Below are 17,776 nucleotides of genomic sequence, written 5' to 3' on the forward strand. Positions count from 1 at the left end.
CGTTAGCAATTTCTGCAGGCCTTGGGGGGTCTTCGAAATCAGAAGCGTGTCGTCCGCAAAAAGCAAGGTGGGGATACGGACTCCTCCAAGACAGGGGGCGTCAGCTGGTTCTTGTTGGAGATGTTTTACCACCCCATTCACATATAGTGAAAATAGGGTGGGCGCCAAGACGCAGCCCTGTCTTACGCCCCTGGACACTGGTATCTTTTCAGTGAGCTCTCCGTTTTTACCCCAACGGACCTGTGCAAAGGTATGGGCATGGAGGCTAATAAGGAGGGACAAGATGTAAGGGGGTAGTCCCAGCTCATAGAGCACCCTCCAAAGCTCTTCCCGGGGGACTAGGTCAAAGGCAGTCTTCAGGTCTATAAAGGCCAGATAAAGGCTGCCCTTGCCTAGTTCCACCACCTTCCACCCCAATAGTGACAACCTAAACACCTGCTCTATTGTCCCCATGCCTGCCCGAAAACCTGCCTGAAAGTCTGATAGGATTTTATTCTCCTCCACCCAGTGAAGAATCCTACCAAGGATAGCTTTACCAGCTATCTTTTGGGTGGAGTCTATCAGACTTATGGGGCGGTAGTTCCCCGGGGTTTCCCTACACCCTTTTTTGTAAATCGGGACCACCACCGCCCCTTTCCAGGATTCTGGCACTGCCCCTCCTATCATGATGTCATTCAGGAGAGCGGCAATCACCTTTCCCCATTCCGCTGGGTACGCCCTCATAAGGTCCCCCGGAAGGCCATCTGGGCCCGCCGCCTTGCGGGGCGCTACCCATCCTATAACCCCCTCAATCTCTAAGGGAGTGAAGAGATCATAGGCGTGAGGTTCAATTACTAACATAGGGTCTATCCCAGCATTCAGTTCCCCATCTGGAGGGAGGTACAAGGACCCGAAATGTTCAACCCAGTTTTGGGGCGGGATATTACAGGGTCTCATAGCTGCATCGGGTTTGTTCCGTGTGCCTATGAGATTCCAAAAGGCCCTTGAGTCCCTACTTTTACTAGCCTGGAGCAGGTCTTCCCAGAATTTGTCTTCCCACTCCCTCCTAGCAAATTGGATGGACTTATTATAGGCCTTCCTTGCTTCCTGTATCTCACTTCGGGATTTGAGCTTAACTGCCTCTACTAACTTTGCCTTGTGAACCCTAGATGTTTGGGTGTACCAACCGACAACTGGTTTTTTAAATTCTTTGTTGCCCGACTTGTTAGTGTGTAAGGTAAACACGTTAGTTAAGGCTTCTACCAAGGAGACAAATAGCCCATTGACACTACCTGCCCCTTCTAGGGATGTTCCGAGGGATGTTACCGCATAATTTAAGAGGGTTTGAATTTCCCCTACCTTTGCCTCTGAGAGTACCAATTTCGCCCATTTTATACGTCTGCCACAAGGGGAGACTTCAGACTCATCCGGGCGTGCGGCTACCGGGTTAGTGTTGACCTTCCTTAAAGGGCGCCACCACTGGTCCATGCTTAAAGAGAGAAAGTTGTGGTCACTTTCAGTCGTGGGGACCACCTGCATGTCCCTTACATAAGACCATAGGTTTACATCTATTAGGAAATAATCTAACCTAGAGGTATGTCCTGGTCTATTGAACGTGTGGGCACCCCCCCTATCCGAGGGTGTCCTCCCATTAGCTGCCCTTAAGTTAAATTTGAGGCTCAGGGAATATATCTGGAGCGCCACTTCTGTCCACCTTCTAATCGGTGGGATTTCCAGGACCGGGATCCCCAACCTGGTGTCCTCCTCGTCTTGGTCGAGGGAAACGTCCGAGCCCAAGGGCTCGAACGTACAGTTCATATCGCCCGCAACCAAGGTACGCTTCTTATATGGGGAGTTAGTTAGCAAAGTCTCGAGGTGAGATATTACAGGAGACTTTCTCCCACCCTTGGTTCCCCGGGCATAAACATTATAAACATTTAGGACAATTCTTCCCCTTTGATCTATTAGGGTGATGTTTTGTATGTCCGGGCAACCTGTAGGGAACTCCACTACTCTGCAGTCTAGAGAGGCTGCGACCCAAATGAGAAGGCCACCCGAAGGTCGCCCCCTCCCTGTTTCCGAGGTTTGCGCAGGAGAGCAATAGGAAGAAAATCCCACCCTATGAACCGGCACCATGCTCCATGTCTCTTGGAAAAGGCACAAGGAGTGCTCATCAACCCAAGCAGTGAAATCCGGTAGAGCCAATTTTCTTGCAATCCCTGCGACATTCCAGCTGAAAACCTTAAGAGCTAGGTCCGTCACAGCTGGGGGGTCGCTGGGCGCAAGAATGCCCCTATCTGTGGTCCTCCTCGAAAGTATCTGAGGGGAGCAAGGATCTTGGGGGGTATCTATAGAGGCTACTAACCCACTTGCAAGATTTGTTTCGGAGGGTGATACTCCTACTGGCTCTACTATACTCACGGTTTCCAGTCAGCAAGGCCCTACAGCCCACAGTTGGTTCTCCCTTGTACCCCCCGTAACCCCGGCCCAGTTTTGGCTAAAGACAGGGGAACTTAAACTTCCTCTAGTTGGGCTGACAATTTGCCTGGGGTAAAAGTAAGAAAGATCGACCACTTTAACCCCCGGAGCCCCCATGTTTTTAATAGGAGTACAAATCGAGGGCACTACTCTAGGGTCTTGAAAGTTTATAATTATACAATCCCCCTGCTGAGTTTTTTTCCCCTGCCCTACCCACCCGACTCTACGGACACTTAAAATAATACCATCCACACCCAGCGGGATTGGCTTATTTACCTTCAGCCAGTGGATACACTTATTCTTAAGTGACTGATGGTTTTCCAACTGGCCTTCCTTTAAAGGGGGCACGTTAACCATAACAGCAACAAAAGGCTGACAGTCTGGTGGAAGATTTACTGGAGGAATCATTCGTGCTGGGTTACTAAGGACCGGTAAGGTGGTAGATGGGACGAAAGGTTGGGATACAGATCTAAGGCCTTTCCCTATCCCTAGCCCGTTGGGTTTGTTGCGTGTGGCTAAATTTTGGGAGTCTTCCATTTTGCCACTTGCTACCTGTGTCTGCTTTTGTGGGAGAGACTTAGGCTTATTTTTGTCAGGCTCTAAGTGTGTTGGTAACTCCTTTTGTTTTGGCCCTGGTTTGGGACGGGGAGGAGATTTTGAAGCTGAAGTTAATGGACTATTAGAAACAACTTTATTTAGACATATTATGGGTTTAGGGTCTCTTTGGGATGGTGGTGCTTTCCCCTTTGTACCCATTTCCTTGTTTTCACTCACTCTAGTTATTTGCTTAAATGTGGTTTTGAGTGAGTGGAACCCGTCAAGGGCTGATTGCTCTAATTTGTCTATCCTCTCCCCTAGACCCTTGACCTGTGTTAGTAGTGGTTTCAGGAGACTATATACCTTCTCAAAGATATTTTCAACTGTTACTGAGTCAGTTAGCTTAGAGACCTTGGCAGTGTTAGCTTCTGGGTGTAGCCCCTTGGGAGAAGTCAGCACATCCCCTACTATGTCAACTTCATTCACTATAGACCTGCCCCTTATATTTTTCATACCAGGACCAGAGGGCTTCCTTACTCTTTGATAGAGGGCCGCCTGTCTCACTAGCCTACCCTTTTTGCGTTTTCTTGGCTTTTTACTTAAGAGTCTATTCTCCTGCCTAGTTTCAGGAGTTTGGGTGTTGGGGGAAACCCTGTCTGGCTCCCCTTCTGGTATAACCAAGAAGGGGGTAAGCGGACTTAGAGGCAGAGGTTCACTGGTAACTTCATTTAGGAGATTAGATGATAATGGAGAAGACAATTTACTAAGGCCACCATCTTCCACAGTAACTATAGGGAGGAGTGCGGCCAGATTTTCCAGCCTATCTATAGTTTGCTCTATACCAGCCAAATGGGGGGGATCTGTGGAAACACCAGGGACACTAGGTGGGGTAACAGAGTGAACCCGGACGCTGGCCGGTGTAAGCGACTGGGCAACAGCCCCCAAGGATGAGCGTCTTGAGGGGAGGTAGACCTCAGAAAGACGCCTTTCAGACATAGCAATCTCCTTTTCAATCACCGCCGTCACCCTGGTGATGAAGCGGTCCATAGTTCCTATTACAGGGCTCGCGGCGTTGTTCCCCCTTTCGCCTTCGCTCCTAAGAAGTTTTCCAGAGCGGGTAGACATGATAGTGGGGAGCAGGACAGGAACTCACACCGGGCGTATGCACTCACTGCTGATGGAAAGAAAAGGGACGTGGCCCAGCCCAGCCTTAACAGCCCCTGACTGCCCGCCCTTTGCCCGGGCTTCGCTCGGCGTCCCGCTCGCGTCCCGCTCAGCGTCAGGCAGTTATTTAAGTAGTGGGCGTTGCAGGCGGGGGCGTGTCTGAAGGTGGGCGCGTCCGCTCTCAGGCCTGGGGAAGCAGGGACTCCTGGTCTTCTGAGTCCCTGCTTAGCGCCGGCGTGTTGGACCTTCCAGGCGCCTCCCAAGGACAGCGTGCAGCCTTCACCTCTCCCTCCTTCAGCCGCGAAGCGGCACCCGCGGAGCGGGTGCGGCGAGAAGCAGCGGCAAAAGCACGACCCAGCAACAGGTCAGTTCGTGGAGACACGGGTCCAACAGCAACAACCAACCACTTCCAGGTGGGTATTATAGCATGGTTTAGCTTTGATTTTGTTTTATATATCTGACCTGATAGGAATTTGATACTTGGTCGGGTACAATAAAGGTTTTTACACATTTTATTCAGCTACATAAATAGAGATCACAAGTCTGGGTCAAGAGAATGAATTTCATATTGTTTTGTATTTCATCAAAAGAAGTATATATGCAAAGGCAGAGGAAGGGGTAGTCAATGTGTATGCATCAGTTATCTCACAAAACGTAACAGCTCTAAACCTTCATCCACTGCACTCTGTTCCTTCCCCACTTTACCAACTCACCTCCTGCAGACTGGGGATGGTTTCAAGAAGAAATACCTTACAGGTTGAGTAGGCTTCAAAGAAAAGTGTGACTAGAGGAGTGTCTACACTGGAAGCAAACTGGCCTGATAACATCTCAATGACTGCACAAAAATAAAAAAATTACAGTTAAGTTCAAAGGCTTAAGTGTTGCATTAATCTACACATGTACCACCTTGTCTGGTAGTGCATAGGACATACTGAGGAAAAACAGTGCAATGTTTCTGCTGATAGGAAATTATTTTTTAGCAGGTATTAGACTCAATTCACATAGGTATTCTCTGACTCTCATAGATACTGTAATGGTATCCATTTCGATCATGCATCCTATTGCACTTTTGAAGCATTCTAGACAATATATGGTAATAATTCCACATTACTGCATCTCATTGTATTGAACTAAAATGAAGGAAAGGCAGAATATGTGTCACCAGAGTACTTTTTACATTCAATTAGCAACAAAGCAATTTAGTTTGTACAGTTTTGTTGTTTATGAAATAAGAGTGGAGAAATCGGATTTTGCACAAATTATTACTGTATGACGATATTTGCCCTCTTGGCAAAAAAAAAAAGGATGTAAAAATATAAAAGATGATGCATCCGAGCATTCCTTATCAGTAATTTTGTGAATCATTTCATGTGGTTAACAAAGAAGTGCTGGTTCAGATATCACCAGAGTAAAAAGTGGTGTAATGATTTTGCACTATTCTGCTAATCAGGCAGGAAGACACTACACTGGTTTTAATCTCACATCTAAATAAACACTGATTCATTCAATTTCCTATATTAAGCATAGCAAAACGTGTGAAATCACATTGCCCCTTTTTCTGTCCTAATATTGAAAATGTTTAGTTGGGAGCAAATCTTTCTTCCTGCATTCTTTATTTTTCAAGAGGCAAAAATGGTAAAAATATGTTTACTCCATGATTTGCACCAGTCTAAATCTTTACTTAACACGGTGACTAGTTTGCAATTGTGCGAGCTCTAGGTTGCAACAAGATGTCTGTGCCATTGAAGTGAACAATTACCTCTGGGAAATGATGTACAATTTCTACAGGTTTTAATGCTTCACTTCCTAGGGAGGTAAGTTCACAACATAAGGCCTGATTCAGGCTGTGGCAGATGGGTATCCCATCACAAACGTGATGGGATAGCCCGGCCCTCTTATTACACATACAATAGGATACAACTTGTCCACCAAACTCTAAATCAAGCCCTTCGTTTTTTATTACTGAAAAGAATAGGGTTTTTCCCGGAGGTGCACTATACAGACTAGAGATGTGTTCCAGTCATTACATGGCAAACTTGACACAGCAGCTCAGCATGCCAGTTCAATTGGCAAATGTACTAGAAAGTAGTGGAGTTACACATTATGCAGACCATTGTTGCAGTTGAGTTCTGATTTGTGCCACAAATGAAAGTTTAGTGCAGATAAGTAATCAGTTGTTGAAAACAATGGGATGAATAGGGACTGTTATTCTCTGCACCAATCAGACATACGAAATTGCATCTCTTTGCATGAAGGGTGCTCTCAGGAAATGTTACAAAAGTGAACTTAATAAAGGTGTCCTCTCCCAACACTCTCCCAACCATCAAACCGAACGCGACCCCTCCACCAGCGCAGGTGCACACCAAGACTAAACCAATATTTCTGGTTGATTGTAGAAGCAGTCTTCATTACAGGAAAGAGCGTTCTGAGAATCAGATCTAGAGATGGTTCCATTTCCGGTCCTGTAAGAGAAAATAGGATAAACAATATTAATTAAACTAAACACTAATACCAACTTAAGATGATGAGTGTGCTGCAAAGGTGGTGTTGGTCATGAAACATATTGTAAAAAAATCTTGATGCATGGCTTTGTATATTTTCCACCCAGCAGAACATAAAACGTAATGCTATAAGCGGAAAAGAACGTTTCAAATTGTCTTTTCCCAGGATTCATTTGCACCTTTTTATGACGGTGATGAAGGAGTTCGGCATTATAGCAGAGTTACTGCATTTACAGAAATTCTAAATCCTTGTACAAATAAAGGCTTAATAGTTAAGTAGCTGGTTGGTGTAGAGCTGTTTCTGTTTTTAACAGTTTTTCCTCAAGAGACATAATGAAACAAAACCTGTAAGGGACATCTGGTACTGGTATGTGGTGCTAAAATGTGAATCTAAAATGTGAAATTACTAAATTTCAACAAATCTAAAACAATATGTATCATTTGAACATAATAACCAAAATAGCAGCAATACATTTGCATCTTTCAAAAGTGGCTGTCAGTGGACCTGTATTTAAGATGCAACCATTCACTTCTAAGGCCTCTTGCTGGAGTTCCATATTTTGAAGCCTTCTGATGGCATTAGCACGGAGATGCTTGTTTCTTTAATTAGCACTGTACAGAAAGTAATCGTTTTGGAGCTTATTTGAATTACCATTATGACATGGGGTTGCAACACATAGTGGTGCTGTTGTATTTCCTTCCAATTAATTGTCACTTCCTTAAAAAATTAATTGTTTTAACTATGCGGGCTGAAATGGCAAAGGCATGGGCATGGGACTCTATTCTGAATGCCACAATCAGTTTGAAATATATGTAGAAAATAATTTAAATATACCCTGTGGCTTCTTTCTACTTTCAATTTGCATTGTATATGCAATGCTAGTGATTGATCCATTCTCAATCACCACTGTAAAATGCATAAATTCACCATACTGTTATGGGTTTTGTACAAAATGTAGAAATACTTTAAACAAGCAATGGAGTAAGGGAACTGAAAGAACAATGGAGTAAGGGAACTGAAAGAACATGTTGCCACATGCTTCAGAGCCCACTCTGTGTATTTGAGTGTTGTGATGACATGAGCCATAGACAGATAAAACTATTTGCAGACAGACCTAAAATGAATGTAGAATCCGGTAGACTGCCACAGAGCACAGTGTTTGATAACAACATAGCATTTTTTCAAATTACCGTATTGAATTGTCATTTGATGAATGGCCCAAAAAACAATCTCCTCTGGAATAGAAGGCACCGTAAACAGATTTACAATCTTAGAAGATATTGACTGTGGTATCCACTTGGTAAGAGAAATTTGACACATTAAAGCCATCCTTTCAACTTCAGGCGAATTCTCCTAAATATGCAGAAATAGGAAATATTGGTAATTTGAAACATTTGTGACGAACAAGAGGAGAAAAACAAATCCAAAACAAGTATTAAGTACCATGGATCAGGTATAGAGTGAACATTGTGAATACAGGAGATGCTTGAACAAATCAATAACGGCTTGATTATGAGTTTGGTGGATGGGATACGCCGTCACAAACGTGACGGATATCCCGTCCGCCATATTACATGTTCCAACTATAGGATATAATGGAATTGTAATACGGAGGTCGGGATATCCCTCACGTTTGTTATGGAGTAAACCTGTCCTCCAAACTCCTAATCAGGCCCTAAGACTCAATTATCAATAAGATAGAAGCGGAGCAAATAACAACAATGTAATCACTCCTTGAAATAGACCAAGTAGAACCAGCAGTTACCAAAACAGATAAGGCTGTAGTCTGAGATTTCTTGACCCCTAGCAGCAAGAAAGTTTACAGGATAAAAATGGGTCATAATAAAATTATAAATATATTGGTACCCCCAATGAATGAATAAATAAGTCCATCAAAATATCAGAAATTCTTGTCTTTTCTTAATTTCACATCAAAAAGGCTTTTCTTTTTTTATAAATGAATGTCTTTCTGCACTGCAGAGGTATCCAAAAGTGACTGATACCATTTAGGATGTGCACCAAGTGTATTGCTTGGTACAGGCTGAGAGGTGCGAGCTATTCAACCCAGTCGCTTTCTGTATTGGCATGGGGCATATATCATCAGAAATAATTAATTCTATTTGGCTATTCTCTAGACCTGGATTACCTTAGTGTTTTATACTTATAAAATATCTGTACTAGGGGTATGAGTTTGTGAAATATTTAACCTCTTTTCAACACAATACTGGCCTTAGAGACTGCAATATCTTTTTGAGCGGAACAAAAGGTAAACTGGCTTTAAAAACACTGAATGATTATATTTACAAATATTTTACCTATTTTAAGTCTAACACAAATGTATTTTAAACACTCTTATTAGGATGGACTGTCTTAGATAAAAATACATGGAAATACATGATAAAGCACAATGTCAATAAATCAACAGTACTGTAATGGTATAATACATTAACTACATGCTAATAACAATGTGGTGTGTTACGAAATAGGTCTACAGTTGTTTCATCTCCTTGTGTATCTTGATAAAAACATGACCTTGCTAGTGAAGTCCTGAAGTCTCAGAGGCCAGAGAGGGTGCAACAGTGAAAGATGTGTGGCACTTCCAAGCTGCTGTTCTGTTTTGTACTGCCAGCATATCTAAACACATTTGGAGGTGGGTATATTACTTAACTTCATTTTCATGGGGATGACTGGGTTTCTGAGACTCTCCGTAGCACCTCCCAAAGTGTGCCTCGGTAGGCGTGCTACCTTTCCACCGCTTCCCTTAGAGTTAGACATCTTCTGCGATCCAGTTTGCCTTTGCCAGTGCTTAGTAATTTGACAGAAAGACCTGGACAAAAGTGTTCCCTCATTTGTATGGGCCCTAGCCTCCTAGCAAATGGTGTAATGCGTCTTGACACAGTGTGGGGGGTGAAATGGGTGCAAGTACAATGCTTGTTACAAAAGGCCCAGCACATGCCTTGGCAGAATCTGCTGCAAAACAAACACCACCTACCTCCTGTGGTTTTTGCCAATGTAGTCCATGATTTTAAATGAGTGCAGCCCCGAACTCTCATCCCCTTTCTTACTCTCTCTTCTCTCAGTTTCTCACACACATAAACAACTACACACACAAACCAGTACAGACTTGCACACACATTTCTGTGTGCAAATCTGGTACTAAAATAGGCAATTCATTCTACAAAATACAAATCAAGAGCTTTACCTTTGAATCTATTAGTTTGTTATATACGGATTGACTCTATTTTGTGTTCTCAGCCCTTGCCTACCTGTGGAATGTAAAGAAGAATCTGATTCTCGGTGTTACAATATTGCTACCTTTGCTAAGATATTTCAGAAGTTCTTTAGGAGTGAAAATATGGAATTTGGGGCCTGATTTTGTATTTTACAGGCAAAGCAGTGTCCTCCAGGGTGTCAGAGGACATTGCGTCCGCCACCCCAATGGTATTTGAGTTGTTATGTTTCAAGCTGACCTCTTGCCCAGCGATCATCTCTGTACTTTGAAAGGAACCACTGTCACAGCTGTTTCCATCAAGGTACAAAAGGTTTGGTGGATGGCCATCCTCGGTTTGACAGCAGTTCACCAACTATTTAACTTTTTTTTTTCAGAAACCCATGAAGCAGGCAGTTTCTGAAAAACAAAAGATTCATGACTTCCACACTCTGGGAGTTTTCTCCCAAGGTGTGGAGATCATTATTGTTTTTTTCCTGTCCCTCACAGACAAGTTTTTTTGCAGTGATTGGCAAAAGAAAATGATTCTAGGCTTTGGTCGACTGAGCCATCAAGAAATCCACTGATTGGAAAGTTGTAGTCTGCCCAACTGTAAATAAGGCAGGTGGACAAAAGCTTGGAGGGCAGGGTACTCCGTCATATTTGCAACGGTATAACCTGTACGCCAACCTCTAAATCAGGGGCCTAATGTTTGTTATAGTCTTATTAAAGGCTCTGCAAAATATATAAAGAGGTGAAACAATCATAGACCGGCGTTGAAATCCACCGGTTTCTCTCCTAGATATATATTGAGCATCATATTGTTAGAAAGAAATATTTACTTTGATGAATGCTCATTTACTTTTTAATTGATCTATGTATTTACAGCTTTCTGTTGTCGTTAGTTGTAAAATAAACCTCTCTTTCTTTTACTGTCAATGTGCAGAAAAAATAGAGTGGATAACATTTGAGATGTTATGACTTTTTCCATTTGACCAGATTAATGTTTTTCTATTGTTTAAGGTGTGTTAGATGTATTCGTAATTCAAAACCTCTGAACACAATATGCAAAAAATGTATTTAATAGTTACAAAAATCACAACCAAGTATACCATTATTTTGCAATAGAATCAGAGATAAAGCAGAACAGTTTTATTGTTGCATTTTTTATGGGTATCGGTGTGGGATGTTGTGTTTATGTTTGAGATAAGCTGTATAGAGTAAAGTTTGTGAGACTTATGATTTGGCGGGTATTGAGAGTGACAGTGGTGGTGCAGGAGTTGTTGGTCAGTATGTAGGTATAAATTATAGGATGTATGGTCTGGGGGTTAGAATTTACAACAAGGCAGTTGATTTATTTGAGGGTAACATAGGGAGGGCACTGCGCTCAACCAGGAGTAACCTTGACTTCTGGGCCTCCATGCCTTTGTCGGTTGCGGGGCGTGTGGCATTATTAAAAATTATAACCCTCCCCCGTTTACTCTATTACTTTGTTACCCTGCCGATTTGGATACCTGGAAAGTGCTTTGCCCAATTCAACTCCATGGTTTCGAGCTTCCTGTGGGGAACGGGACGAAGAAGAGTGTCTCTGCCGACCATGATGCTCCCGCGTTGGGAGGGAGGCTTTGCAGTGCCGGATTTGAGGGTTACTACAATGCAGCCCATTTCCAATGGCTCACACAACGGCTGGCAGGGAAGCTGGGAATGGAGACAAACCAGAGAAGAAGGGACCTAGAGCTTCGTCACTTGAGTCGGATTTTGCTACCGTTCCCGATGCGGGAACGCGAGGTATCCAGGGATCTATGGGTCCTGAGGCAATGTTGGTATAGGGCTATATGACGCAATAAAGGGAGCCCGGCATATACCCCTGAGATCCCGGTGTGGTTCTGTGAGGAGCTCACCCATGGAGGAGATTGACAGCGGCTACATGACTGGGAGGAATCGGGGATCTCCTCCATTGGAGATCTGTATAAAGATGGTGCACTTTTACCATTTCAAGACCTCATGCAGAGGCACAAACTTTCTGCTCAGGACTTTCTCTTGCACGCGGGATTAACCGCTGCTCTGCGCAAGCACTGGAAAAAAGGGTTAGAGAAACCACGGGTCTTACTTCCCTGCCAATATGTGGTCACCTCTGTAGGTAGGATCAAGGCGGTGACGTGCTTGTATCGGAGGTTGACGCAGGGCTTGAAGACACCTCTGGAGGGACTGCGTATTAAGTGGGAAACTGACCTGGGAACGCCTATAGAGGAGAAACCTTGTGAATTGTTAATGGAACGGGCCTGGAAATGTTCCCGAAACGCGAGATTCCAACTTATTCAATTTTATGTGTTTCATCGGGCATATCTTACACCTCACAAAATTAATGAGTTTTTTGGCTCCCACGCTACCTGCCCACGATGCAGACTGGAGGGTGCGGTATGCATACACATGTTCTGGGATTGTCCGCTGCTTCGTGGATTCTGGGGAGAGGTACTGGCCAAACTGACGGAGGTGACGGAGAGGGACCTGCAGAATACTCTAGGGGTGTGCCTGTTGCACTGGTTTCCCCACACTTCCCGCAACAAAACCACCAGTAAGTTCCTAGACCTGGGGTTAGTTCTAGCCAAGCGTGAAATCACTAGCCATTGGAAGGCGTCCACGGCCCCTAGCGTTGCGCGCTGGCTAAGTGACTTTACTAAGTGGGAGGATTGCGAGGGGACGCTCCGCCTCCAATTAGCTCGGAGGACTGACAACAACAAATTCTGGGAGTCGGCGAGAGCCTGTGTGGCGTTGGTGGATTTGCAAAAGAATCCAACTGAGGATGATGACTGACCTCGCCGGCTATTGGTGCCCTCTTTATTATATGAGACTGCAACAACAGGTAGTGAGTTGAGAGAATGGGAGGACCGAGCGTGGAAGTGGGAGTGTCCCTCCGGCGGAGATGTGGGCTACTGACATAGGACTAGGGTGGAGTATGCAGAACACATTATGAGCATTACATGCGCGGCTAGGTAAAGCGACATGTCTGAGGGGAGGTAGGTGGTAGGGTTCGGGGGGTTAGAGGGGGGAGTTTGAGTTGAAGGGGGGATTTTGTTCGTTTTTATACATGCTGAAACATGGAGGCTGAAAGTGCCTGAATAGGCTAAGAGCAACACAATTTAGCCCTGTAGAACTGTGTCTCGGGTTCACTGGGATATAACTCTTGCTATTAGAAAGGCCTCACTCTATATGTGGAACAAATGGATGGACTAACACAGACTTGGCGGGGCGAGGCAAAATCTGGATGGGGACACAATTATTGGTCAAGTGTTGCGAGACTAAGGTAATGAAGTTGCATGTATCGGTGAATTGTTTGTGCATTGCATGAAAACCTAATAAAATATGTTTTCAAAAAAAATAAAAAACTTATAGGATGTCTGGTGCAGGTGTTAATGTAGGGCACCGAAGGAGGAGGAATGTAGGTACAGAAGTAAGAGAGACTTAAAGAGTAGGAAGTGGCGTGTTTCCTATTGGTGGATTAAAAGCAATGGTCTCTAACAAATCAATCACATGTTACTAGTAGCTCGCACTCTGCCATTGAGTAGCTCACATATGATAATTGCCTGTCAACAAGCTTGAGAATATACAGGTGCCCACCTGATAACACAGCTATTTAAAACACAGCTCCCGTTCCTATGATTTACTCAAACGCTGACAGTGCTTGAGGATGCAGACTACCCTTTTCTGAAAATAATTTCTTCTTTTTCTACTTCTTTCTAGCCTCTTTTTACATGTCTTTCTGTTTTCCTTGCTTTTATGTCTCTCTTTCATTTCTCAATGTATTTTACTCTCTCTTTCTTGCTGTCCTCTTTCGTTATTTTTCCCTCTTTCCCGCTTCCCCCTATTTGTTTACACTATCTCTTTCCTTCCCTCCTTTGTTGTGCATTCTTTTTCAGTTCTCTTTCTTTTTTTCTTTTTGGCTTAATATTCTAATTGATATTTTTCTTTCTTTTTTTCTCATTTTACCTTTTTTTCAATTTTTCCTCCATTTTCCAGTTCTTTGTATCTTTCTTACTATTTCTTTCTTCTCTTTTTCAATCTTGTGTCTCTCAGTAATTCTTTCCTTTCTTCTTTCATTTTTTCTTTTTTCTCCAATTTCTGTTTTTCTCTTTTCTTCGTTTATTATTCTTTCTTCTACTCTTACTTAATTTTCCTCCCTCTCCTTCTTTTCTTTTGTCCTATCTCCATCTTTCTAAATGTTTTTCTTTCTCTGGTTGTTTCCTTCTCTCCCTTCTTTTTTTCAGTCTTATCTGTTTTCTCTGCCTTCATCTTCCCTCCTCTGTTATTCTTTTTCTGTATTTCTCCTTTTGGTGTTATTACTTATTGTTCTGTTTCTTTCTTTTGCTCCTTTCTTCATCCACAAGGATCTTTTCTTAATTCCACCTCTGACCTGATCTTCTCCCTTCTTTTTTCTTCTACTTTTTTCTCTTATTTTTTTTCTTTCTTTTCTTCCATTGTTTTCTCGCTGTCTTTTTCTTTCTCTCACCTTCTTCCTTTATTCTTTCTCTGTTGTGCTCTTCATTCTTTCGCGTACTTCTTTTTTACCATGCCTTCTTTCTTCCTGTATTTTCATTCATTCCTTTCCTAGTTTGTTTCTTCGTCTTTCATGTCTTCTTAATTGCTTTCTTCCTTCATTTCCTGCATTTGACTCTTTTCTCTGGGTATTTTGTCCTCGTTGTTTTTTTCCTTTATTTTGTTATTTGTTTTCCTATATTTCTCTTTCTTTCTTTCTTTCTTTCTTTCTTTCTTTCTTTCTTTCTTTCTTTCTTTCTTTCTTTCTTTCTTTCTTTCTTTCTTTTTTTCTTTCCTGATTTCTTTCTTTATTTTGTCATTCTTTCTTTTTGTTTTATTTATCTTCCTCTTTTATACTCATCTCTCTTTCTCTCTATTTAGGTGTTTCAAGAGCAAAGGGACAACACTGATCCTCAGGGACCCCAATTGTAAACCTTTGCATTACAGCTCCTGTTCTATTAATACTTTATGCTCCCTGTATCTGGAATGAAGAACTTAAGGGTACTCTAGGGGCAGTGTTTAAGTTATTTGGTCTCTGTGTGCATTTATAAAATTCCTATATTAGACAGTAGCTCAGGGAAGGTTTGAGACTCCTGATTTAAAGAGTGTAATTGACCTCTAGGCTGCATGTGATAGGGAAAGAAGTATATGCTAGCTAGTTGAAACTGATGTCTTTTGTGATGCAGGAGTGTAGAACAGCAAACATTGGGATGTAGGTTTCATGTACGATGTAGGTAGTGAAGGTGTGGTATGGAAGTGCAGTGTAGATGCAGGTTATAGTTTAGCTGGTGGTGTCAGATTTCCCTACAAAAGTATGAGAGTGTCATGCTTACCCTAATGTGCATTGCATAATGATGTTCAGTACACTCATTTTCTACAGGCAGACCATTTAAGGCACACTATTTCTTTCTTCCTCAGGACACACCCTAATATCAATATAATAATTCATCACTATCAACTCTAAAGTACTACTACACCAAACTAAAGGACCTGGAATGATAAAAAACATAACATTCAAACACTAGATAACAAAAAATTAACTGTTGTCTTTTGAGTGCTAACAGCAGAGAAGCTCCTTACTAAAACTTTTAAAAGGGAATAATTGAATATTGCACCCACAATAGTATCAGAGATGGTAGTTAAAAAGATCAGCACATTGCATTTTACTCCTTCCTAAAGAATTCTTAATGGAAATACATGAGAAACCGGTGTGTACTTAACAAAACTGTTTTAACATGCCATATTTTATAGTTAATTACTTTTTTATCTGTACAATGGTTTTAATTAACTATGCACTTTACAAATAAAGCGGACTTACTTAAACTTACTTAGTTAATAAGACCATTGTAAAAATAATGTGTATGGATACAGTGTTACGTTAAGTGTTTGCAGTTTAATTGAAATAGAAATACTATGGCTGAATTTCAAACTCTGTGAAATCAAATATAACTTCTTGCTGCAGACACAGCTGAACTAGCACCTAATCTGTCATATAGGTCCATCTGACATAATGTTATGACACAGTTGCAGCTGACAGCCCTTAATTTATTAAATCTGTCATCCTTTGTCAAATTCTATTGAAGGTGTTGTACCTGAATAGCATGGTCAGAATATTGACTGACATAATACTCTGTACTAAACATTGTTCATAAACATTATTGCCACATTTAGGACATGATTTTTATGTCAAATGATCGACTATTTTTAAATTTTATTAGAATTCCATAGCAGCAAAGTAAATAATACATAACTGAACACATACATCAAGACTTCCACCATTGCCCATTTTAAGCCCCAATCCTAACCAATGCCCTCGACATCAAGTTAACATGAGGTACAAACTATATGATAGATAATAGACTTAATTACCCCGTCATATACTCCCTCACGGATGTACGTGTTACGACGTGTGGTATTACCACGCGTACCGTTACAACGCGTCTTTTACAACGCAAGTCATTACCACGACTTGCGCTGTAGGGGTGCGGACTTAGGAATAGTTTAATTTACTATTCCAACACCAGCCTATGTACAGTAGGGAAGGTGTTGGACTAGTAAATCTACTATTCCTTGTCCTTTAGCGCCCTCCAGCGCAAGTCGTGGTTACGACTTGCGTTCTGAAATACGCGTTGTAACGGTACTGCGGGGTAACATCCGTGTCGTAAAGCATGTTCCCCCTCCCTCACCACCCCCCAAATCATTAACCCTAATCTCCTTTTTCTATATCCTTTAACAGGATATAAACTGTATTCCATGTGGTACTCATTGAGAAACTTGGCCCGCCACATCTCAAAGGGCGCAGCCTCTTGCTGTAGCTAAAGTGAGGCAATTGCCAACTGAGCAACCACCGTGGCCATAAAAATAGGATAACGGTGTTCATATAGTAGCTGCCCCTGGCGGAAATCTTCCCCAATACCAAGCAACATCATAGACTGAGAAATTTTAACACAGTCCCCTTTATTTCTGACAAAAACCTCTCTATAGATTCTTTCAGAGTGTCCAATACCGAACATGCAAAAAACACGTGCACAATGTCTGCACTATCCTTTCCACAGAGGCAACACTTCCCACCATGCTGACCCCCCCCCCCCCACTTCATCATTTTAAGAGGGGTATGATACAAATTTAATAACATTTTATAATGAGGACTTTTAAGGCTGGCTGCAGGAAAGATCCTCCCTGTCAAATCAATGGATTTTTCCAATGAGATTTCAGGGTTCCCCAACCATGTTCTCCATCTCATATTATATTTTTCTAGATCATCCGTTCTGCCCTCTAACAGTGTTTTATAAATTAGCTCGATGTTTCCCTGCTGTCTAATAGATTCTACAATTTTAAACTTCATAATGCAAATAGGGTGTTTTCCCAGAAAGTCCCTTACTTGTAAGTATTTAAAAAATTGAGTTGTGGGTAGATGGAATTTATCCGCCAACTCAGCAAATAAGTGTAATCTCCCATCATCATGATATAAGTCGCCAAGTCAAGTAATCCCCTTCCTTCTCAAGCCTAAGGCCACCTGGTCCCAGAAGATCGGGGGCAGCACTCCTGTGGCATTAGTGGGGGTATACATGGAAAGTACTGGAATCTCGAAGCTTTTCCGTACAGTCTTCCAGACTTTAAACACAGCATTTAATACCTTGAAGTGCGTTCTTTTAAAATAACTGCTGTCCACTCTTTTGAATAGGCAATGCTTGACCTTTGACCCTAGAATCATCTGATAAATTGAGTGGGCTTTGGCCAGATTACTAATCTCTTCTCCAGTACGTAAAATACGTGCATTAACCAAAATACAGGAATAGTAATACAAAGCAAAGTCAGGGATAGACCATCCTCCTCTTTCTCAAGAAGGAGTCATATATCAAGCAGCCCTACAAG

The 17,776-nt window shown here is 42.3% G+C and overlaps 1 long non-coding RNA gene across 1 annotated transcript in view; it reads right to left on the reverse strand.

The window, feature by feature from the left end:
• Nucleotides 1-7,859: 7,859 nt before the first annotated feature.
• Nucleotides 7,860-17,776, reverse strand: part of LOC144798671 (uncharacterized) — a 42,462-nt gene continuing 32,545 nt past the window's right edge. Inside the window, exon 3 of the long non-coding RNA XR_013603604.1 lies at nt 7,860-8,013. This is a non-coding gene — a long non-coding RNA (uncharacterized LOC144798671). The remainder of the gene's footprint in view (nt 8,014-17,776) is intronic.

Source organism: Lissotriton helveticus, chromosome 12 (assembly GCF_964261635.1).
Source record: "Lissotriton helveticus chromosome 12, aLisHel1.1, whole genome shotgun sequence".
NCBI classification, from domain to species: Eukaryota; Metazoa; Chordata; class Amphibia; order Caudata; family Salamandridae; genus Lissotriton; species Lissotriton helveticus.